Below are 25,634 nucleotides of genomic sequence, written 5' to 3'. Positions count from 1 at the left end.
CGACGTTACGAGTTTTCGAGAGAAATGTTCTGCGGAAGATTTATGGTCCTTTGCGCGTTAGCCACGGGAAATATCACGTTCGATGGAATGGTGAGCTGTATGAGATATACGACGACGTTGACAGAGTTCAGCGAATGTCGAATGTCGTCCGAATGAACGAAAACACTACAGCTCTGAGAGTATTCGATGCAGTATCCCCCGGGGGAAGCAGAGGAAGAGCAAGGCCTCCACTCCGTTGGAAAATCCAGGTGGAGAAGGACTTGGAATCTCCAATTGGCGCCAACTTGCGAAAAGAAGAAACAAATGGCGCACTGTTGTTAACTCCGCTTTAACCTACATGGTGGTGTCTACGCCAGTAAAGAAGAAGGAGAAGAATTTGAGGCATTAATTAATAAAATAAATCCTTTTTCACCTCAAAACAAAAAAAATAGTATAAAAATGGCACGCATATCATGCGGCCCTCGTGTGCACTGCTGTGAAATCGCCTTGATCGGAGATTATGCTTTTTCGTACATTTTGTCGGCGGCACTCGAGTGTATTTGATGCTACACATTTCTCGTTATTGTTCCTTTTTTCTTAATCCAGTGGATACATTTCAGTGACTTGTGATATGAAATTTGTTGGCGAAGGCGCTCTTTTGCTGTTGTTGCTGTTGTTATTTCTTACCAATTTGCAAACAAAGCACATTTTCGCCTTATCTAACGTTGGACTTTCGTATTTAACGCATCTTGCATTGTTCGCTTTTTTCCTGGTCGCACGCTAACTGGCGGCCCCTTTGGCTGCTGGCTGCGGTAGCCTCTTTCTTTTCCTGCTTTTCTTGCTTTTTGCCGCGGCCGCCGCTTTTGCTCGCGTGTCGAATTTGCGTTTCTCCGCCGTCGATTTGCACTTTTATTATTGCACTCTTTTTGCTTTCATTTTCGCTTTTGTTCGTGTTTGTATTTCTTTTTGCTTCGCGCCGCCGGCTGCTAACTACTTAAGTCGGCTGTATCACTTTTGGCTCGGCATCTAGCCACTGCACAGTCTGCACATATTAATCTTGTACGTTTTTACGCTGAAAGCCGCTCAACGAGTGCTACGCGTAAGAATGTTCCCGCATGTGTGGGGCAAGTTGACCATGGCATCGTGCAGAGTGAAGAGGAAGTCTCGAAACAAGTATCTTAAGAAGCATTGGCGCTTTGTCTGCTGTGGTTATGTGCTCTTTGTTCTGCTTGTTCAACTTGTCTGTCACAAATAAACATACAAATATATATACATACATATGTAGTATATACTCTTATTAGCTTTGGTTGTTGTACAATTTGTTCTGGTCTCTGCTCTAGAATCTTGCACATATTCGGATCGCGTGAGATTTTCGCTTTTTTTATATACTTATGCGCTGTTGTTATACTTTTTTTCTTAATCTGCTTTTGACTAATTAATTTTTTTGTTTTCACTTGTTTTGCTGTTGTATAAAGTGTTGTCCTGAAGTGTCTTTAATTTTAGACATGCCTCTCTGCTCACTCATATTATCCCGAAAGTATTGCAACTGAAATGAAACCTGAAGACAATTGAAGGTAGAGTCAAGTAGTTATTATTTCTGTAATTTAATAACCATTTCATCTCTAGTAAAATCATATAGATTAACCGTTGAGAATTCTTATTTCGGTTTTTTTTTTATAACATATTATATATCACTTTAAACGCAGCAGTAAGGAAACACCTTCTACCCAATTTTATAATAAGTTTTGTCGAGCATTTTAAACTTGGAGCTTATTCTTGAGTGAAATAGATTGCTCAGGGGTTCCCAAGAAATATTTTTTTTTACTGGGGATGGCTTAAAACAATAGTAGATCGTTTTTTGTTGAGACGTTTGCTAATAAGTCGTGCCATTAAATGAGCTGTGAAATCTAGTCTAGATTTCACTATCCAAAATATCCAAGTATTGTTGGACATTTATAGCATTGAATGATAGCGATTTACCTTGTTCTGCAACTTCAGCACCTCTCTGAAAAGCACAAGTTTTTGGTGACCAATTTGCAACTTGACGTAGAAAGAACTCAAAAATTGCAAACATAAATTATAATTAAAATTAAAGTATAGGCTAACTTATTTAAAACCGTTTTCTACTCCGGTTGTTTTGAGGATTTGCCGTGAAAGTGCGAATGCTCGACATGAATGTGTACACAGTCGGTCTAAACATGAAGCTAATGTTCCTTAACTTTGAACACGTGGTTTCATTAGTGCTCGTAGGGACGCCAACAATACTTACGAAGCCAAAATTGTCGTATCGGAATTCGGCAAAAAAAGGAATAATCTACTTCATAGGTTTCTGCTGCACATTCTCACTTAGTTAAAGGCGTTGATATCGCTTCGTTTGACTTTCCTTTGGGTAATATTATTCTACTGTTCTCTTTTTGATATCTCAACGTTTTCCACATTCCCACCACTATCCCATACACGATTGAGTAGGGATAAGTTCTTGTTTGAGAAACACTTGTCAATGTTCTTAAGGCACTTAAATATCGTAAAATCACAGCTTACTTTGAGTGCTTCAGATTAAGTTTGCACCGTTCGTCATACAGATTTATGTATGTATAAATAAAAACATATATACATATGTACATAGTATATACATACACACATATGTATGTACTTAATACTAACATGTGTAGCTCTTGGTAGCTGCTTGTCATTCGCTTCTTTACAACCTTTTCTTTTGAGCGCCTCAGTAGCAGCCACACGTCAACCAAGCACTGCCTTTTGATGCCTTTTGCAGCGGAGTTATTTTTTATGTACTGAATGCGCTCATGAATTTTCATTTTGTACAGTGTTGAGCAAAATTTAAGCTCAATAAAGATATAAAAAAAATTATTTAATTAAATTAAATTATCATATTTTATTTTAATTGATAATTTGTTTGGATGTATGGTGTACAAATGACATTTTTTATTAATATAATGTTTACATACAAAAAAGTAAAAAACAAAAATTTTTAAAATTTTGATTAAAAAAGAAAAAATATTAAAAAAGAAGTAATAAACATTTTTAATTAGTATATTATTTACATTAAAAGTATTAAAACAAAATGTTAATTTTAAAAATATTAAGCAGTTAAAAATTTAGAAAAGTAAAAAAATAATAATTAGAAAAAATTCATTAGGAAAAAATTAAACAAAAAATTGTTTAAAAAACTAAAATTAAATTTTATTTGTGGTTTAGACCTTATTAAAATTATTATTTAAAAACATTAAAAAAAATCCTTACAAACTATTCGATATTACAATTAATACTTTATTTATAAATTCATAAAGACTTAATTTAAATATACAAATTACATACCACTGCTTAAATGTTGCCCAACACTGTACCCGTACAAAGTTTATTCTGTCGAAGTACGCCTTTATCCAAGCAGATAAGTCGTCGCTGCTGTTTTGACTTTTACTGCTCTCTTTGTTGCCCGTTTATCATATTTATTTTACTCCTGTTTAATCGCCATTCTTTGACTTTTTTTTATTATTTATATTTCCAGTGCTTTTTTTATAAAAATTTCCTTTTCGCCTTATTTCTTTGTTATCTCAAAACAGTGATCTGAACATTAAAAGACACTTTAAAGCTAGCGTTTACACTCAAGGGCTTTAACACGTCTTTTTTACAGTTAATCACATTAATACTCTTTTGGCCACCTTCAACAGTTTCGCTGCCCGATATTAGTTTTCAAAAGTTTGTTGTAATTTGTATCTCATATACCAACCGATGTCTCGCAACTGATAAATCTTAAAACAAAATCAACAACTTACACGCTCTTCAACTTAAGAAGCAGCCAAAGTCAAACAAACTAACACCAAGTAAAATATGTTTAAGGTCAAATTGGTGACAGATTAATTGGATTAAAATACAATTACCTGGTACGCATACGTAATACATAAGGTGGAGAGAAGAATAAACAAAAGATATGGCATTATAAAGAACACTTTCAGACACACAAGGCTACATACAAAAGTAAGAAGTATTTTCCGTTTTGTGTTGTGAGTGAGTAACACTCACTTGACCTGATTTCTCAGATTACCTGCGCTAAAGTGGAAGCCAAAATTTGTTAAACACACAAAATACACTTTTTAGGAATGAAATTAGTTAAGTGGCATAAGTTTATATACATACTAACTGCGTTATATCAGTTTACACGGAAATGTTTCACAAGTTCAGGTGTGCGAGAAGGTCGAACAAATGCTCCGCAACTAAGGAAGAATCCCCCGTTTGTGTGGCAACATTAAATAACTTTTATACGCAAGTAACCTCGTAGGGTGATCAATTTCATAAAGTTCTTGCTATAATAAAAAAAATACTGAAAACTTTTTCGTAATATACATATGTATACGATTCAGTATCTTGGTTATTGGAATATGTCATACTATGCAGTACAAACATATTTACGATTATGTAAATGGTCTTATTTGATCTTATGTGTGCCACGACGTTTATAACACCCACAAGGAAACGATGGTAAGCTGACCCTATATTATATCCCTCTGTCTGTTTGTGTACGTGACCTAATCCTTAAATGTTTTGAAATATTGATCTGAGTGTTTTCACACGTCTTTTTCTCCCTACGAAGTTACTGATTTGTTGGAAACGCTCTTATCCGAACACTATGCAATATAGCATACAAACTCATCGATCAAAATTAAGTTTTTGTGTTGAAAACTTTTTCATTTCACAAGCATTTCGGCACACTTTACCGATTAAGGCAATGCTATATCTGCGAACAAATTGTTTAGATCGGATCACTATAGCACATAGCTGCCATACAAATTGACCTGTGAAGTTAACGTTTTTTTAATAAAAATTATAATGAAAAACGATATTATAAAAAGCAATGTTATAAAATATTTTAATATACACTTTTTTTTCATATCCTTATTTAAAAATGTGTAAAATTCTGAACTAAATTGAACCGATCACCCTAACACTTAAGGTAGTTAGTAACCTACTTTTGTAACAACATGCTAACCCCTGCTCTTATCTACTTTTAGAACTTATTCCCATGAATACATAATGTTTAATTAGGCGTTAATAATGTGTCAAGGTTTCTTAATATTTTTTCATAACAAATATGTCGTGATTCATATTTATTCAAACGTGGACTATGTACATACACACTTAGGTTGCCTTTTATATTTCGGGATTGGAGAACAATCATATTAATCATGGAAAATCACTTAATTGTTTTTTTAAATATTCTTGAGGTTAAGATCTATGCGTTTTCGGATACGTTTGCACCAAATGTCGAAGCACTTTTGCCACTTTGATTGAGATATCTCCAAAACACCGGTTCTCAACGCATTAACCGCCTTTTCAGGTGTTGACCTTTTAGTTTATTACTTTGCGGAGGATGTATCGTGAAATCGATGTTTTAAGTGCTCAAAAATGAAGTTGATTCAGGCGATGTATGAGAGTTCGCATTGTCGTGGTGAAGAGAGATCGGTCTTCGGTGATTGGTTTTCCTGATTTCTTGAAAGACAACTGGTAAGAAAAGGGTTGTGTAGCACTCAGAATTTATATGAATTTATGTTCTGTATTATTCTAGTAGTATGGTTACGAAATGTTCAGTTTTTCTAAAAAAACAGGTAACCATTTGCTTGGAAATGCTTATTTTCGAGCTCATACAAATTCAGAATTCAAGTACCGTTATTATCGATTGGATTTACCATACTATGGATGAACACTGGCTGTAAAAGTTTTAAAAAGTAATCGCTCGAAAATCTTCACGATCTAACTCCATTTTTTGACCGAGGTGAATATTTTAAGTTACTATGAACGACACAAATAGCTCTCCTATGTCAAAACATTCTGAGCATGTATAATATCTAATATATCGAACTTTACGTTACAGTTGTGAATTGCCAGATTGTAACACTAGGGTCGCCAAATCCCGAAATATAAAAGGCCACCTACTTACATCCATATACAAATTTTAGTTATTGAGACACAATTGGTTTGAATTTCTAACGCTTGGCGGTGTTAATTCCTTCATAATATTTCTTATACATATTTTTTTTGCAATTTCGTTTAAAAATTGCACAATCATATTTAGATAAAATCAAAACACATTCACTCAACTGCTTTGCATATATTAATTGGTAATTGATTATTGTCACAATTGTGGCACTTTTACTAAACACATTTTCGCCACCCTGATTACATAACCGCATTTCGTTTCTTTGAACTGGACAAGCGCGATCAACTGCGCCACACACACATACCTACATCTATATCAATGTGTTTGTGTGTGTGCTTCGTGGCTTGGTCGCTAGGCCGGGTCGGTTTGGCTTCGCTGGCACTTTCTCTTCCTGGTGATGCAGTCGCTTTTGACGCTCTCTCCCGCCTTGGCGCTGGCGCTAAGCAAATGTGCACATTGTTATTGTTGTTGTTGTTGCATTTAATTTCTTCAAATATGCGATTTCTTTGCCTATTTCCTTCCGACTTTCATTCATTGCATGATAAAACCACAAAGCTCAACATAACGACAACAACAACAACCACATAAATCAAATGAAATGTGGCGAAAAAAGGAACGCCAAAGAAAATAGACGCTTGTTTGCATGCATATACATATGTATGTGTGTATGCATGTGTATTGGTGGTGCTGAGACAAAGGGAAAACAACGACAGCGTCAATGTGAATGGAAACGCTCATCTGAAAGTGAAACAAATTACAATAAATTAACAAACGGAAAGTAATTGAGACAAAGAAAAGTAAAACGCATTTTGCACTGCTTTTCTGCGCTTTGGATATGCATATGTGTTTGTGTTTTCGGTTTTGAAAGTGCGCAAATTTTGCATTATTATTCAATTTTCAATTTAATTTCAGCCATCCATTGCGGTGAGCTTACACTTCCTGCTTGGAAGCCGGTGGGAATTTTAGCTATTTTCTTACTTTTTGTGTTTATGCCAAATTAATAATTATTGTATTATGTGTAATGGTTTATTACAGTAGTTTTTACTATTTTTTTAAGGGTTTTTTTTGTTGTAAATTTCCAAAAAATTGTTTTTTTTTTGCAATTAAAATATTTAATATTTTTATAAAATAATATTTTCTATATAAATTCTGGGTTGAAAAGAATTCAAGGTTTTAATAATTTTTTTTTTTTAATTTAAATTTTTTTACTTCGTGTTTTTGTTTAAATTCTCAGCTTCTCAAAATTATTTCATAAAAAATTCGCAATAAATACATATATAAATTGTCTATAAATTATAAAAATTTAATATAATTTATTTTTTAATTTATTTTTTTTTTTTAACTATGGTGGCAACCTCAAACGTTAAATTTTTTAACCATATTTTTTATATTAATTTTCCATTCAATATTTTTTAAAATTTCTTTTATCATTAATATTATTTTTTATGTGTCAACTCTACAATATTGCCAACCCTGTCTATATATGTATGTATGTATGTACATGTGTACATATTTATTAACATTCAAGCCTTTCAACAATTTATAATTTTGCCGGTGCACATTTTCTTACAAGTTCTTAGCTTATTTTTATATTTTAAATATTTTTCACATTTTAGGCTAGTTGGCAACTCTATAAATTTTAGTTTTTTGTGGTAAAAGCTTCATAAATAGCTTCTTAAATCTATGTTTATATTATATAAATTATATGTTTGCGTCAATATTTACTTACAAACACGATAAAAATGGTAACCCTGTTCTAATTTCAATTTGAATGCATATTTTTGAACAATTCTGTTTTTACCTAATATTCAACCTACGTTTTTAAATATACGAAAGCTATTATAAAAATATTGAATAGTTTTCATTACTTTATCAAATGCGATAAAAGTGGCAACCCTGTCCTAATTTACACTCCAATTAATGTTTTCCAATTATTCTGCATTTCCGACCATATATGTATGCCTTTAATTTTTAAAAATTCATAAGAAGTAATCAATTTATCTTTTTCGCTGCTTATTTGCGTTTTGTTAGTTCTTTACTCACTGTCCCTTTCTCTCTCTCTATCTCTCTCTTTTAACACCCTTCAAACACTTTTTTAAAGTGAATTCCCTCGTCTACTCCTTCTCCCTATTAATAACTTATCTCTTGTCCCTCCAATGCATACCTATTCAATTTCACTTTACCTTGTTATTATCATCATCTTTATGACCATAATTATAGCCATTAATTGGACATAAATGTTGCATTTGTTATGATCTCTGATATGCTCATGAGAAGCTTACATTTGAACATACGCACATAACTGAGTAAAATGATGATCTCAGTTGGATTTTATGACACATATTTACGCGCAATCACAACTCAAAAACAACCCAACGTGATCACCTTCTCTCTGCCAAGAAGCAGAAAAAAACGCTCGTAAAATATTATTGTCTGGCGACCTTTTACCCAAAATTGTAACACATGTACTTGCTTTTTTTAATGATTTCTTATTTCCTTTCTTACTAATTTATCTTTCTCATCTTTTTTTCCACCTAAAACGTGCAATTAGTTAAGTGTTTTTTATGTTTTTATTCCCGAATGTTTGTATATAAAATTGTGGTTATGTTTTCGAAAAGTCTGTGACCAGCTTATGTAAGTTGTGTCTACCAAGTGCAAGTAGTTGCGTTCGCGACCTAAGTTTCCCATGGCTTTAAGTGTATAAAGGAAAAATGGTACGAATGTATGTACTTATCAGAGTTTTCGTATGTGTGTATGTATTCATGTTTGTGAAGATTAGTTCCATAAAAAGTTAGGTTAATAGTCGTTATCTTCCCTTCAGCGTTTCCTTTTTCAACATCTCCATGTACAAAAAATGGATATACCCTTAATATCACGTACTTTCTAACTCTAAGGAAGATCTTTGCCATGTATTTTCTTTATATTGAGGTTAAGTCAGCCTTTTGCTTGAAGTGATAGTAATCTAAGCATAATAATAATCTATAAATAAAAAAATATTTCATACTTTTCACAAAATCTGTAACTTTAAATATATTTTCCTCTATTTTCAGGTATGTGTGATATTTTCAAGAAGATGATAGGATGAACAAAATGTTTCGTAAGTTTTAATACTATTTATAATGACAATCTATAATTAAATTTTTTCTAGCCACATGAATCTCTATAAATTTTTTTTAATAGATCCATATTTATGTGCCAAGTGCGCTTAAATTGTAGTTAATTTATTACTAGACTAATTATGACTGTTAAGTTGCGATACAATTATTTTGAAAAAGTTATAAACCGAGTATGCTTTGAAGAATAGAAATTGATTATCAAATTTAGGTTTTCCACCTTTTTTATTTGACAAAATATCTTACGAGATTTAGCATGAATTATTGTTCAAGGCAATGCTACAATCTGCGAACAAATTGTTTAGATCGTAGAACTATAGCATATAGCTGCCATACAAACGCGTGATCAAAATGAAGTCCTTTTATGAAAAACTTTTTATTTGACGAGATACCTTCACGAAATTTAACATAGATTATTGTCTAGGGCAAAGTTGTAATCTCCGAAAAAATTGTTCAGATCGGACCACTATAGCATATAGCTGCCATACAAACGACCACTCTAAATGAAGTCCTTGTATGGAAAACTTTTTTATTTGACCAGTTATCTTTACGAAATCTGACACAAATTATTTTTCAAGGCAACGCTACAATACCTGAACAAATTGTTCAGATCGTAGAACTATAGCATATAGCTGTCATACAATCGGAACGATCAAAGTCAAGTTGTGGTATTAAAAACGTTTTTATTTGACGTGATATCTTCACGAAATTTGATATGGATTATTGTCTAAGGCAAGGGTACAATCTCGGAACAAATTGTTCAGATCGGACCACTATAACACATAACTCTCACACAAAATGAACGATCAAAGCCAATTTCTTGTACGAAAGTGCGCAGGGTATTCTAGCTTCGGTGCGAACGAAGTTATCGGTTTTCTGTGTTTTTTTTTAATTAAGAAATAATCGTTTTTGTAATTTCTTTTTCTTTCTAAATTTTTTTTTAAACTTTGAAAAAGTCTCATATTTTACCGAAATTTCCTTTTGATGATATTTAATCGCCCTTTCTTTTCGCTGAGCGCTCTCATTACTTCACTTATTTATTTGCATATATACGTAAGTACACATGTATATATGTATGTATGTGTGTTGGTATGAATGCATAAATTTAAAGTACGAAACAAATTACGTTGAATGCACAATCATGCAACACTTTCGTTTTTACAACATACATACATACATACACGCGTGCAACTGAGCTTCCTTCTGTCACTGCTAAGTTGTTTTTGTTGCCATTTATTATCATTATTGCTGCTTTTTTGTGTCATTTGCTGGGACCGTCAGCGGAGCACATTAATTTTGACTTGTCTGCCGACATTTTGCATTTCTATAAACTCCCAATGAACGGCATGAGTCTACAAATGCATGTGGATGTAGATGTGTTGGTTTATATGTATGTATGTGCGTGTGTGTGTGTTGTTCAAAGTGCATGTCTGGCTACTTTGTAGAGCAACTTGTTTTTGACTTGTTTGCTGTTGCATTTGTTTTTGCATTTTTATTTATTAAATTCTTTGTTGTTTTTGTTGTTGTTCTCCAAGTCTGACAGCTGTCGCCGCGAACTGCCACCGCTGCTGTCGCTTGCCGGTTTGCTCTTGTTTCTGCTATTCTGTTTGCCCGCCTGTCCGCGCGTCCGTCTGTGTATCTATCAGACGGACATGCATACTTGGCCAGTGGAGAACAACAACAACACGTCATACATACTTTATGTTTTTACCCTGTCAATTGTACAGCAAAGCCAGGGGAGAGGGTATGGGGCGGTGGGCTCTTGAATCTCACAAGTATGCGCGAGCACTCGTGGTTGCACTCATAATTTATGAACTTTTGCTTGCAACAGGCGACGAATGTAGACTTGTGTAGTTCGCTGAAAAATTGCATTGCAGCAACGGTGGTGCGTACAGGGAAGGGGACCCCGGCTACCCTCGTAATTCCCAGTTGACTGTTAGCTCGTTCCTCACTCCACCCTAATTCGTTTCCGATGTGAGGCTCGTTGCCTGTTGCGGCATTTTGTTTTTGTTATTAGCCAACTTTGTGGTTTGTTTTTGCCATTTCATCGATCCATCGTTTTGACGCCATTAAAAGGTGATAAAATTGTTGTGTGGAAGAATGGCTGGAGTTCTTCGTGCAAGTTTTGGCACACAATAATTCACACACACAGACCCATACATACATACGTCAAAAGTTGTAACAACAACCAAATAACGCAGTCTTTTCGCCCTCAGACCCTCCGACCGCCAAACCATGCGACCGGAAGACCTTAGCATACTCGTCCAGCTCATACTCAGCTGACAAGTAGATAGCGCAACTTAGCTAATAGACGCTCTCGCCTATTTAGCAACGCGATGAACTTAGGTTCCATTGCCGGAAATGTCCACAAAAAATTAACAAAAAAAAAAAAAACAATAAAACAACAAAAAAGCAAGTAATGCCGCTGTGGATTACTCGGTACTTGCCGCGCTTGCGCTTGGCGCAATAAAAGCGCAAAAGTGATAGTTGAGGTTATGTAAAAATGTGAAAATATTCATTCGCGTGTCACATTGCACGACTGACAGGCCAAAGTTTTCACCGCTGCCGCCGATATCTCCACACCACAGCGCCGCCGTTCGCATGTGTAAATGTATACAATAGTTAGTAGATTTTTTTTTTTTTTTTTGGTTTCTTTTACTTGACCCTGTCTATTTACCCTAACACCCTAATGCCTGTCTAACCGCAACTGCCGCGATTTCATTTCCTTACTTATCCGTCGCTTCTTTTCCTGTTTGCCTTTTTCTCAGCACACATCTGTCTTTGGCTGTTTGTTGTTGTTGCAGAATTTTTTTTTAGTTTCAACGCTCGTCACTCGTGCTTTGTGGTTAACGAATTGGTATTTGTAGATTTTTTGCATTTACACGCTTTTTGTTACGCTTCTTGGCCCGTACGCCTGTCTACTCTGTTCGTTAGTTCAGATTTTCTCTGGCTTTCAAGGCACTTATGTAGGTGGAAGTTTCTTTTCCATATAACAGGACGTTATATAAATAGCGTTATCCGATTTCTTCGTCTTCAAAACGACAATTTCGACTTTCGAGCGGTTTCCGGTTAATGTTTGGATGGTGACTTGGTAAAAGATTTCGTCTTTACATGTAACCGTATGTTACGCATTCTTTAACTCTTTCTTTTGAATTATGTGAAGAAAATATACAATTTTCTTCTTTTTCTTTAGGTTTTTTAGAAGCGAGTTCATAACAATTAGTTTTAGTCATATCGGCATTTCGAAAGACTTGTGGTACCTAACTAAACAAATTTTTCACCACTTTAAGAACTGAGAGTCCGAACGTAGCGTTCCTGGAAGGAGACGGTTTATTAGTATCTCGTTATAGATCTAATGGCTCGGAGCATTGTTCTCGTATAGATCTAATGGCAGCGGAGAAATAATTCCCATTTCGAACAGAACTCGAAGCATTGTTCAAGGTTTCTTTTCATTGGCGTATGCATTTTATTACGGTAGTGTTTCAGATATAGAGGTGTGAATACTTTTTTGTGAAACATAACTGTGGATCTATTTATTAAAGCCATAATATTGAGATCTTATGAGTTTTTATTATCAATTTTTGATTTCTCAATAATTTTTGTTTTGGAAGAAGATGGGACTAGATCTTAGATACTTAGTTCTAATCATATGTTGTACGATAATAATATTGGATGTTGAAGCAAGACTTTCTCGTTAATCAACTTTCGTCCTCACTATATTGGTCCAAAAAGTTTTTTCGTATTTCTAATCAAACTTCAACTTATTTTTTTTTATTTATTTTTTTGTTTTAGTGAACCGAATATGTACCATTTGGGCATTATTTTTTCGCTAGAGACATTATTCCATTAGTGTAAAACTTTTCTGGTTTCTTGGCGAAAAACTGCGACAAGTAATTTACTCCATTGAGGGAGTTCTGCATTGACCGAAACAAATGGTAGTCCGATGGTGCAAAGTCAGGGTTATATGGCGGATGCATCAAAACTTCCCAGCCAAGCTCTGCCAGTTTTTGCCGAGTCATCAAAGATGTGTGTGGTCTAGCGTTGTCCTGATGGAAGACGAAGCCCTTTCTGTTGATCAGTTCTGGCCGTTTTTTTCGATTGCTTCAATCTCATCAGTTGACAGTAAAATGTAGAATCAATTGTTCGACCAGGCTGGAACAGCTCATAGTGCGTGATTCCTTTCCAATCCCACCAAACACTCATCATAACCTTTCGAGGCGTCAATACTTGCTTTGCGACCATTTGTGGAGCTTCACCACGTTTGGACCATGATTTTTCTCGCACATTCTTGTCGTATTTGATCCAATTTTCATCTTCTGTTACCATTCGCTTCTGAAATGGTTCGATTTCATTTCGTTTCAGCAAAGAATCGCAGATGTTAACTCAGTACATTAAATTTTTCACAAACAATTCATGTGGTAAACAAACATCGAGCTTCTTTTTATAGTCAACCTTTTTTAAATGGTTCAAAACCGTTTGATGATGAATGTTAAGTTCTTTAGCAATTTCCAGAACGGCAGCGAGCGAATCATTGTTGTGCTACACGAACTGATACAGCATCGTCTCCGTAAATTTCACAAATTTCATTTGTGGCTTGGGTGTCATTCTTCCCTTTTTTTATACAAAAATTTCAAAATATTGCGAATTTCCTTTATATCAATATTTTAATTTTTGAACAGTTGTAACTTTTCAACTTCACCGAATTCTTGTTTGGTTAAATGGAGCTAAAATCTCACCTTTCCAACACTATATGGTATGACAGAATGTGATTTTGGTAGATCTATGTAGTATTGACAAAATACGAAATACTTTTTCGACTACCCAATATTTTTAATAGAACAAATTTTCTTCATATACAAGAATTTTTTGGCTGTTCGGTATCGAGTTTCTTCTTCTCTTTCCTTCTCTTTTCTACCGAAATTCGAACTGGTAATACTTTCTATATAAGTTTCCGAGATTTGATGTAAATTTTTCGCACACTCTTGTTTCGACTTCGCTTTATCTCGTTCAACAAATGCACCTAAGCCCTAAGATTTCTTTATTTCTTCAGTTGATTTCATTAACAATTATATTAATTACTTTTAATTTCAATATCAGAACTTTCCATACCAAGAGCATCGAGAAGAATTTTCAAAATGTTTTCTTAAATTCTTTTATTTTCAATATGTTCTTAAGTGAATGAAACGAAACTTAGAAGTTTTTCTTGAGCCAAAGTCAATCAATATTCTTTGTTTTTATTGTTTTTGGGTTTCTTTCCAAAAAACATCACATTTCGAGCTGTCAAACATCAAACGGACACTTAACTGGAAAGTTGGTGTTACTTATGGCTTCGGTTGATCCAACTGCTCTGACAGCCGTCAGATACATGATTTCTTCTTGAAGAAAGTGTGCGACTTCTGCTTTTCTAATTTTCGCCTTTCTTTTCGCTGCTGTGTGTGCTCGCATGTTTGTGTGTGAATGTGTGTAGGCATTTCGGGGGCAATGTGAAAGCACAAACATGACTGACGCTCCCAAGCAATCACAATCATGCTGGTCAAAGCTAATTCAAGCCAGCAAAACTGTTACAAACAAAACAGAAATTACAAAAATGTGGAAACAACGCGCTACACATACACACACGCACACACACATATATGCAAATGATAGATGCGGTGCGAGCGCGCTGATCCCGAGTTATTTACAATAACGAAAAACACAAATCAATATTGACTTTTCCCTCGCAGGAGATAAGCAACAACTTTCCTTCAATATTTGTAACAACGATGTGGCAATCGCCAGCGTACGCGGCCACGGCTGTGGCTGTGGCGTAGGCGGCCGCGTCGTCGAAATCCGTTGCAATAGAGTAACTGCGAGCGACCTAAAAAGTATCCGAAAGCGCCAAGTAGCCAAGCTGAGCTACATAAATATACAAACAAACATCTTCGCTGAAATGTGAAGCAACTGAAAATCACAACAACAATAACACGAAAAATTGCAACAACACGGCAAACAAAGTTGCCATGAAAGAGCTTCATAGAAATGGGCTGTCAAACAACGCGTGAAGGCAATAAGCAAAAGACAAACTCAACAACAGCAACAACAATGAAATTGAATACAAAAAAAAAACACCAAAAACAGTAACAACACTAACAACAGTAATCGTTAACGATGTATGATCACATTATTGTGGCATTGTGAAATGGTGAATGATAATAGAGAAATCCGTTAAATCTTAGCCAACAACAACAGAAACCAACAATTGCGCGTCAGAGAAGTCATAGTATAGCCACGCTGGGTTGGCGGCTTTTTTTGTTACAACTTTCATTTAATATGATGTGGCAAATGTAGCCACCTCTTGAGAGTTTTGACAATAACCATAAAGAAAAGGCATTAGATTAATTTACAAATATGAAATGGTTCTACTTTCTATGGCGCTCTATGGGTTTTGATTGATTCGAGTTGAGGGAGATGCATTTGAGATGTTGCGTGGAAGAGTGACAGTGCTATTGAAGATGAGATGACTTAAAGGAGATCAAGATTGATTCTCACATCAAACTAATATTACTACTTAACAAATTTGCAGGTAGGAAGAAACATGATTGGGCTTAAGTCTATGGCCGGGTGAAGACTGCCTGTCCAAACTTTGCTTAAATCCAGTCTGGATAGTTAATATGGGTATTTAAGGGGTTAGGTGTAGTCAGAGACATAAAAAAAGACACTATTTGTGTTGATATACTTCAAACCCAAGTTTCTTGCGGTGACAATAACCAATGCTGGAAGATTTATCTAAAATCGGCAAAAAAAAGGTTTATTAATAAACGAACGAACGATTTTCTATTCGACTTGTACTCCTGCTCTCTGAGAGCGCTCGTCAAAAACTCGGTGTTAGGGAATTGTGGGACGGCATTTCGAGCCCCTTACGTACACAACTGAAACCAATGGTTTTCGGAAAATGCAAAAGAATGGCTGTTATGATGAGGAGTGCCGTGTCGCAGCGGAAAGAATGCAGACTGTCTACCTCTCAACGTTACCATCGACTGCAACACGTGCGGGATGGGATAAATGCTGAAAGTTAAAGAGGGAAGCGAGACGCATTAGCAGACAAACTAAGAGAGAGGTCGAAATGCGTGCGTATGAAGAACTTGATAAGCTGGCCGACAGGGGTAATACTCAAAAATTCTACAAAAAAATTCAGTGACTAACAGAAGGTTTCAAGACCGGAGCATACTCTTGTAAAACCCCCAGAGGTGATCTAGTAACCGATGCCCAAAGTATACTAAAATTATAGAGGGAACACTTCTCCAGGCTGTTGAATGACAGTAAAAGCATAACAGCAGGAGAAGACAAACCCATAATTCTTCCGCAGATTCTTTCTCTCGAAAACTCGTAACGTCGACTCATCAGATGTTGTCATCGCCCTTGTCTCTGTACCATAAAGCAAGACGGAAATAATAAGAGACTTATAGAGTTGGGTTTTCATTCCTCGAGAGAGAACTTTACTTCTCAATTGCCTACTCAGTCCGAAGTAGCACCTGTTGGCAAGAGTTCTCTCGTCGGAGGCTGTTGTTTTCTTACGTGGCGGGTCCCAACCCAGCAAAAAAATATTAAGATAGATCTTTTGGTCAGCCGCTGTTGAGTCCAATGCTAGAGGCGGCAAACAACACACTTACAACACCTGACTGACGTGAATTAATGTATGCGCAATGTCTCGGATATCACATATACATACATAAGCAGTTCTGCCTCACAGGGTTCCATCGGCTTTTACATCCACGTACTTGCAGGGCATCTACGTATGAGTGTGGGTGGTAATGGCTGGAGTGCGCATGCGGCTGTTTTGCACGTGGGAACCGGCGGAGAGGCTCGTGTCGAAAAACGTTGACATTGTTGCAAAACGTGTCACAACCTGCCACCGGACAGGCGCATCCGTATGCAACAAGCCGCGACACACGTAGGCTGATTGCAGCGCGGTTAAAACCTTACTTCCCCGCAGCTTTACCTGTGCTTCCACTTCTTTTAGCTTTACATTTTAAGTATCACTGGATGTATAAACATATATGTATGTGTTTGTGTATGTACATTTGCATTTCGATTTAATTTCACTGTGGATTTTTGTTTGCACTTCATGATCGCCGCCAATCACAAATCTCCGAACGTTTTCTCCTTTTCAAAAGCGCTCTTTACACATCGAAGATTTTACATAACGCTACACATTCACCAAATGCCGAGCTATTAATCGCAACAACAACAAACAGCATATGTTGTTGTAGACGATGGCAACTTTCTTCCGACACCAAACAGCATTGACAACAACAACAACAACATGAGCGGCGACTGTGGCGATAGTTTTGCAGCTTATCTTTGTATGTGTTCGTTGTTGCTATTGTATAATGCACAAATCTCAAAGTTTCTTTTTATATCCACATCTCGCGCCTTGGTGTAATCCAATTCAAAGGGCCAACAACAATACGTTATGGTAGTGTGGGTTCACGCCGTCTGCCACGCGTCGGCTGTCATTCTCGTTTGGAAAATTTCAAAACGCCGATTGCCACAAATTTGTACGCATTTTTCGTGCATAATTGTTAATGCTGTTTGTTGTTGTTGTCCGGTTTCGAAATTTCCAAAATTATTAAAAAGCAACAGCAGCAACAGCGGCAGCAGTGAAATGTCTCGAAGCGCTACCGGGGGGTACTTGAGTGAGCACTCGAAAGCATTCATGATATGCAGACATATTTATATGTATGGATGTGTGTACGCCTATTAGCCGGTAATGTGTACTTTTTGAGTTGTTATTTTACCGTTTACCACTAATGGATTAATTGTCTGTGAAATTTTTGACGCTTTTTGTTTTTGGTAATTTTCTTTATTATAATTGTTTATGTTTTTTTTATCGCGCCTAATTCGAGAAGTGGCAACGACGCTTTCATTTTCACTGTCGGATATGTTGTAACCACTACCCTACATTTGTGTGCTTACAGTTTTCCGGAAAGTAATACGACTTAGTCGATTTAAAAAAATTTATTGAACCAATTCCTTAAAAACTTTCAAAATAGGCTTCTTCGGCGTCGATGCAGCGCTGTCAGCGCTATTTCCAAGCATTGAAGGCGTCACGGAAGGCATTCTCCGGAATAAACTTGAGAGCCGAGGTGCATGCTGCTTGGATCCCCTCTGTCGTCTCAAAATGCTTGCCTTTCATCGGCCTTTCAGGCAAGGAAACAAACAAAAGTGCGGGGCCATATCTGCGCTGTAGAGCGCCTGCGGAAGCATTGAGATGCCGGTCTTGGTTTGGTAGCTGTTCACAAGAAAACAGCCGGGGCTTTGTCGTGGTGCAACTTCCAATCGCCTGCGATGTCTGGCGCATGTTCAAGTGTTCCGTCACAATGTCATGAACCACAGATTTATGATGCTAAATTTAACATCTGGACAATTAAACGAATACTTAGTCGACGGTCGAGTTCAAAACTTTGCTCACACGAATCACATTGTCGGTGTTTGTCGAAGTCGCAGGTCACCCAGCACGGTTTTCATCAGTGACCTATTCCCGGCCCTCCAAAAAGGCCTGGTGCCACCGAAACACACCACTTCTAGCTAAAGAAACATCTGGGTAAGCCTGCTTGATATGAATCAAACGTCTCTGTTGCAGATTTACCGACTTTCACACAGAATTTAATCGCGTACCTCGGCTCTAACGAACGCTGCGTTTTCGGCTTGCACCACTCATAGAAACACGTCGCGCGAAAATGTTTGTCCTGACTCCCCAAATGCTCGGAGACAACTGACCTGCCGCTCGTTTGTTAGGTAGGAACGCCCTCTACCGAATCCAGTCGGTACGCGCACGCTCCGAAGTATAGTCGCGGCAGAAGAAAATCAGTCCTATTACTTTCCGGACAAAACTTGTATAATTCGTGTAGCTCTAGGAGCAATTGTTGGACAATTTTGTTGGGAAAACCGAACAAAAAAATCTTGAATATTATAAAATAATCTTAAATTTTTCATGATCTTTCTGTATGTTTACGTACCAGTCTCACAGTTTTTGAGAGTTTGATCTGAATTTTTTCACATGTCGTTTTCTCACCAAGAAGCTGCTCATTTGTCGGAACCGCAGATATCGGACCACAAAGCACTCATCGATTAAAATCAAGTTCTTGTATGAAAAACTTTTGTATTTGACAAGATTCTTCATGGATTATTTTCCAGGGCAACGGTACAACGAAAATGGTTCAGATCGTACTACTATAGCATAAAGCTACCATACAAATTCATCGACAAAAATCGAGTCCTTGTAAAGAAAACATTTTATTTGACATAAATATTTCCATTTATTTGACAAGATCTTCACAAAATTTGGTATGTATTACTTATTTGTATTAAATAGCATTTTCGAAGTCTCTCGTTAACAGCACCACCTATCGGGGAAATTAATAAATAGATGTTCACATAAACTTGTACCTCTACTACGTGGAAATAATACATTTTTCTAACCTCAAAGCACTCACTACCACCTACACCCATTAGCAACACCATTATCACAGCAACGTGCAACGCTGTGAAATGTTGCAAATACCATTGTTGCAACGCAGCTTTGTTAGCTTGCCGCTAACTGCCGTCGGTCGCTTCTGACATTGCCAATATGCATAAATAAGCGTTATATATGCTCTTGTCATTCGTCACGTTCGGAATTGTGCGATACTTTATAAGAAATCAACAACAACAACAGCAACAGCTAACGATGTCTTGTCGCATTCGTCGCATATAAACTGATTATTTGGTGATTTTTCAAAATACTCACGTAGTAGAAAATGTGTGGTAATGGGCGTAATAATGTTTTCTTTAACGTTCGACATTAACAATAAGAGTGCTTGACTCTTCGTTACGTGACACGCAAATATATGTGCATATCAGCATTTAAAATAAAAAAATGAAGAAAAACTTGAACATGAAAAATTAGTTTTAAAGAAGTCTGTTCTTGGAGACGGCTTCTTTCGAAACTTAACTTAGCTTTTCAGGTTATCAGTTCCCTGAGCTTCGTCAATGTTGTCATATCGCTATCATCATTCCATTGTTTGTAATATTTCACGTCCTTAGTAAGCAAATATTGACATTTGTTTTAGAAAGGCGTTCTCCCGTCGTCACCTTTTCAGCTAGAATAGAATAGATGACGAACAATTGGCAAACGTAGAAAATGTTTCTGAAATAAACCTCGATTCTCGTTCCGAATCAAGTAAACTAGCTTACGGCTTTTAGATTATGACCATCAATCTAGACATTACTATGCCTCGAATCCTCCGTTTATTTGTTTGACTGTACATTTATAGAAAGAACTCTTTTTTTTATTTCATGTATCGAATTTAGCAGTAGTTGCGTAAATTTTCGAAACTTTGTTGCGGATCAGACACGCATTTCGGCGAGAATATACTTTCAATGCTGCTAACATAATCGTTTGGTAATAACAGGTCAATTGAAAAGTCCCATGACACATACAGGGTTTGTCCGGAAAGTAATAGGACTGATTTTCTTCCGCTGGTATAGGGCGTTCGTAGCTAACGAACGAGTGGCTAGTCAGTTGTCTTCGAGCATCTGGAGAGTCAGGACTAACATTTTCGCGCGACGTGTTTCTGGCGAAAATCCATGAGTTGGGTTTCGAATTGCCTCCGCCTCCACCGTATTCTAGAGATCAGGCCCCAGCGACTGCTTCCTGTTCTCAGATCTCAAAAAAATGCTCGCTGGCATGAAATATTCGCCGAATAAAGATGTGATCGCCGATACTGAGGCCTATTTTTATGCAAAGCACAAATCATACTACAAAAATTATATTGAAAATTTTGAAGGTCGCTATAATGGTTAAATCTTTATTAAAGTGGTGTGATCCCAATTATATTGGAAACAATTAAACAGATTGTTAAACTTCCTTTCTTATAATCCACCTGAGAGCTAAACACAGTAGGACCATTAGAGCGCTCTCTCCGTACTCATACATTTATACTCAGACTTGTCGACAACGCAGATTACGTAAAGCAGCAAAGTCAAGCGCTAAATAAGCAGTTATGACTTTGCCGTAAGCTGTTTCTATCATCGCTCTCACACTCATATACTCGTGGGTACTCGCCGACCATCACCCAGGCATCGCCGCTTCGAGGTTGACTCTGAATGTGTCATTGCCGTTGAAAAAAGTCATAATAATAATATATACATATGTACATAATTATTTGCTCGATTGCAATCGCTCCATATATTTTAATAAATATATAAATTTATAATTACCCTACGTACATATGTATGTATGTATGTACGATTACGGTATTACTATCAGTGCAAACGACGTGCTTTACACCAACGACACGTCAATTTGTCCAACGATCTGTTAATAGTTTTTACTTTTAAATCAATGCCGCAGCACACTACTTATACATATGTATGTATGTGTGTGTGTGTGTTTGTGCCCTGCTGTTTCCGTAAACTGTTATCAGACACCAATTGGGGGACGTTTCAGCCGCAAAATATCAAATAGTAAGCGGTATGAGAGCTTTTCTGCTATACACTCACACTCACACACATATGTACATGCTTACATAAATACTCACATACCAGCGCGCATGTCTAATCGTATCGCTAAACGGCACGATAAGCATGCGCCAGCTGGCCAACCATGACGTATACGTGCCATAATGCCAATGTACTTCAGCGTTAAGTAATCAGAATATCAGCCATGAAATATTGTTGTACAATAACAATAACAAATATTTACATATTTGCATACATAACTTTATCTATGCACATACAGACATATATACATACAGACTTGACTGCGACAAAATTATTGCGTTCAATGTTTTTGTTCTTGTTGCTGTTACTTTAGTTCATGGTAATGCCGTAGTAATCTTTTGCCACTCAGATGATGGAGTGTAGTTGTACAAAAACAAATATTATCTAGATAGTGCGGCTAGCTGGATTTTTTTTCGTTTGGTACGAAAATAGCAAGACCTTGTCATATTAACTTTATCATCGTTTGGACATTTGAAGATTGTAATAATTAAACAAAAATATCTAGCAAAACAAGGTTGTAAGCTTGCGAGTCAATGGAAAAAATTATCAAATGTCCTCCGTTCTCTGCTTGCACACCATAATTAGTCATACAAATATAAACTACGCTAGCTTCTGAAGCAATCCATTTATCCATAAGACTTACTGAAAGACGGAAGCCACCAGCTGGCTTGTCTCGTATACAATGCAAGCACTAAAGCAACTGTTACACTTGGTGCAATCTCTATCAACTGAAAGCTAGTCTACCAAACAAGAATATAAACGACTTCAGCCTTTTCTAATAGAAAATATGTAAACTCAAAAATATTGGTTGTAAGTAACTCGCGAAAACTATTTGGCGCCTTCTTTCGTAGCTAAAATTCTCTTGACTGAAAAAGCTTCGAATCTATATATGTAACGCTAAAAAAGTTGGAACCCGTTAAGAAAGAAGTACAGAAATGATACCACCTCGCCTTATTCTAGACTGCTTCAACATTTGTGATCCGTCTGTCTTCTAAAGTCAGACTTAAATCTATAAGTTCCAAATAGCATGGGTAGTGTCAGAGTTTAGATTGGAAGGTCTAACTCCTAGTGTGATTATAGCGATGATTTCCTACCCTTAGAGGGTTGGAGCAGTTGAAAAGTTAGCTAAATTATATTCGGAGTTTTCTAAACTCACAAAAATCCTCTTTTAAATAACTGTAAAACCGCAAACTCGAGTTTGGAGCATAACGTGAACGTACACGTTCGGTGCCATTACTGGGCATGGAGTCATGTGTAGAAGTTCACCCAAGTCAGGAAAGTTCTCTTAGTTCTATTCACTAGGGGGTGGTCAGAAACAATTCTGTTATATATGGCTCAAGCAGCTCACGACTGCCGCTCTTGATCTAATTGATCTAAGGTATCCTCTGGATAGTCAAAGAACATCCGTTTGAAGGCGAGCTAAAGTGAGAAGGCGAAACATGTCCTCCCCAGGATTGTGCGCTGGGTTTGGGTGAACAGTGAACAAGTGAACAAGCGAACAAGGACAAGTCGAAATATCTCCTGTCTTTAAATAAACAGTCGTCGCACTCGCGACTTGGCTTCATAAATTTGAAGTCGTAGACAATTTCGTCTATCTTGGAACCAGTATTAACCCCAAACTCTATAAGTCACTTATTATTTCCGTCCTGCTATATGGTGCAGAGGCATGGACGATGACAACATCTGATGAGTTGACGTTAAGAGTTTTCGAGAAAAATGTTCTGCGGAAGATTTATGGTCCTTTGCGCATTGGCCACGGCGCTTATCGCAGTGGATGGAACGATGACCTGTATGAGATATACGACGTCATTGACTTAGTTCAACGAACTAAAATACAGCGGCTACGGTGGCTAGGAGTCATGCTGTCCGAATGAACGAAAATACTTCAGCTCTGAAAGTAATCGGCGCAGTACCCATCGGGGGAAGCAGAGGAAGACGAAGACCTCCACTTCGTTAGAGAGACCAGGTGGAGAAGGACCTGGCTTCGCTTGGAATCTCCAATTGGCGCCAAGCAGCGAGAAAGAAGAATCACTGGCGCACTGTTATAAACTCAGCTATTATCGCGTAAGCGGTGCCTAAGCCAATAAAGAAGAAGAAGAAGTAACGAGCTTTGACCTTGAGACCTCGGTCCTTAGCAATTCCGAAGAGTTTAAATTCCTCTCGCAGTAAGAAGCAGTAGCTTGCTAGCCTCAGTACCGCATTATTTTTGTAAAATCAGTCAACGCAATAGGAATAGCTGTCGATAATTGTAACGAAAAAAATTAAAAAAGCACTCGCAATAATCCAAAACCGAAGCAGCAAGACGAATGGCACGCGATAGGTACGGTACTTAACACACGTCTGCCAAGTGCCGAGACAACGACGAAGCACATGCCACAACACGAGACAGTTGTGGCACCTGACATACCCAGCCGGTAGAAGATCAATAGTAAGCCAGACGAGCACACCAAATCGGCGAAGCGCCGTGGTCGTAGATGGTGTATGTAAGTAGAGCGAGTTGGCAGCGAACTGACGGCGAACAGGTGAATAGGAAATCAATACCAAAGCCATACCGTCGAGCAGGTGGTAGAGATACGTCACTAAACAAAAAAAAATGTAGTAACGAGCTGGCAAACCACGGCGAATGACGAGCACAACAGCGAAATAATGACAGCTTTAATAATAATGCCGACAACAACAAAAACAAGAAGCGCAAGCACAACACCAGCAAATGCGACAATAATAATGCGCAACCTGAAAGCCAAGTTAAACGAGCTCGCAAACCCGCACATCAGCCGGCCAACATACCTACCAACCCGGCCCATCAGCTACTAGTCAGTCACACGGACCGACAGCCGTCCGTTTGCATGCGCTGTCCGCGCGTACGTTTACACATCTCACGTACATACATAAGTACTTAGGTACGTAGCAGGTTCAGTCGCTCGTTTGCTTGCCAGCCGTCGCGGTAACCTTGAGCACAAGTTTCAAGGTACACATACGTCAATGTTTTTGCTGCGCAGATTGGAACTGGCCGGGAAAAATAGAAACCAAATTGAACCGACAGGAAAAAAATCGAAAAAGGTTTAAAGTACTTTGCCAATAAAAATAATTACGTGAAAAATTCGCAACGCCAGCCAATAACAACAGGTGCAAAATTGTACACCACACCGGGCAGATGTTAATTGAAAATGATAAGAGTGAACTCAAAAGGGGACTCAAGGAAAAGCACCGCAAATTTGAAAGTCTAAGGAGGTGTGGTTTTGAAGTATGACACTAGCGTTTAGGTTATGCCAAACTTCTCTTCGCTAAAATATAAGACCTCATTTAGCGAAATCGAAGCTCGTAATTTCAAAAAGGTTTCTTCATACTTCGTATTTCCTGTCGCGCCAAAAACTTATTTTTTTCTAGAAGCTGTGACAACAGCGCACCTTGTAAGTTTGACATGACACCGCCAAGGTTAATTAAGCCAGTAGCGTATATAATACAGTAGATAAGTTATCGCGCAATATACAATTCTTCTTAGAGAAAATCCAAATGACGGCTTACAAAGCTCAAAATGCGTAGCTTTGCCTCTTCAATGTGGCGACACACGAAAAACTTCTCAAGGTCGTACGCGGCGTTAACGTTACACAAGGCTGTTCACCTCCTAAAAGTATACTTCACACACTCTGACTTACACAGTGCTTTCACGTGTCAACTGCGTCGTGTGTCGAGGAAAAAACTTTGAAAGCTTTGCTGTCAGTATTTGTGCTGAGAATTTCTACGACTTTGTGTTTGTTTTTTGCTATTTATTTCCTTATTTTATTATTTATGAATTGTGACAGAATTGCGTTGCTCGTGCATTTGACAGGATATTTAAATTTGACCTTGACGTGGTTAAGTGTTTGCGTAAAAGCGTGTTGTTACGTGCTTTGGTATTGATCCAATATTGTTTTGCCATACTGTAATGCAATTATGGAAGTTTTTGGATTAGGCGATATGAAAGTTTGCTTTTTGTTGTTTATTATGTGGAAAGTGGAGGTGATATACATATGAATTTGCTCAAGCTCGCACGTGTATGTTTAAGGTATTCGTAGATCCGCCTT

General features: G+C 37.2%; 1 protein-coding gene across 5 annotated transcripts in view; it reads left to right on the top strand.

The window, feature by feature from the left end:
• The window catches only part of LOC126751158 (protein roadkill), a 178,285-nt gene that overhangs the window by 65,672 nt on the left and 86,979 nt on the right, over window positions 1-25,634 (top strand). The window contains exon 3 of one of the 5 annotated variants that reach the window (XM_050461201.1): window positions 8,986-9,032. The exons of the other annotated variants lie outside the window; for them this stretch is intronic. The gene's annotated coding sequence lies outside the window, so the exon portion shown is untranslated. The remainder of the gene's footprint in view (window positions 1-8,985; window positions 9,033-25,634) is intronic. 5 annotated transcript variants of the gene reach the window in all.

Source organism: Bactrocera neohumeralis, chromosome 2 (assembly GCF_024586455.1).
Source record: "Bactrocera neohumeralis isolate Rockhampton chromosome 2, APGP_CSIRO_Bneo_wtdbg2-racon-allhic-juicebox.fasta_v2, whole genome shotgun sequence".
Taxonomy (NCBI): Eukaryota; Metazoa; Arthropoda; class Insecta; order Diptera; family Tephritidae; genus Bactrocera; species Bactrocera neohumeralis.
Note: the sequence above shows the minus strand (reverse complement) of the source record. Positions and strands in the feature narration are given on the sequence as shown.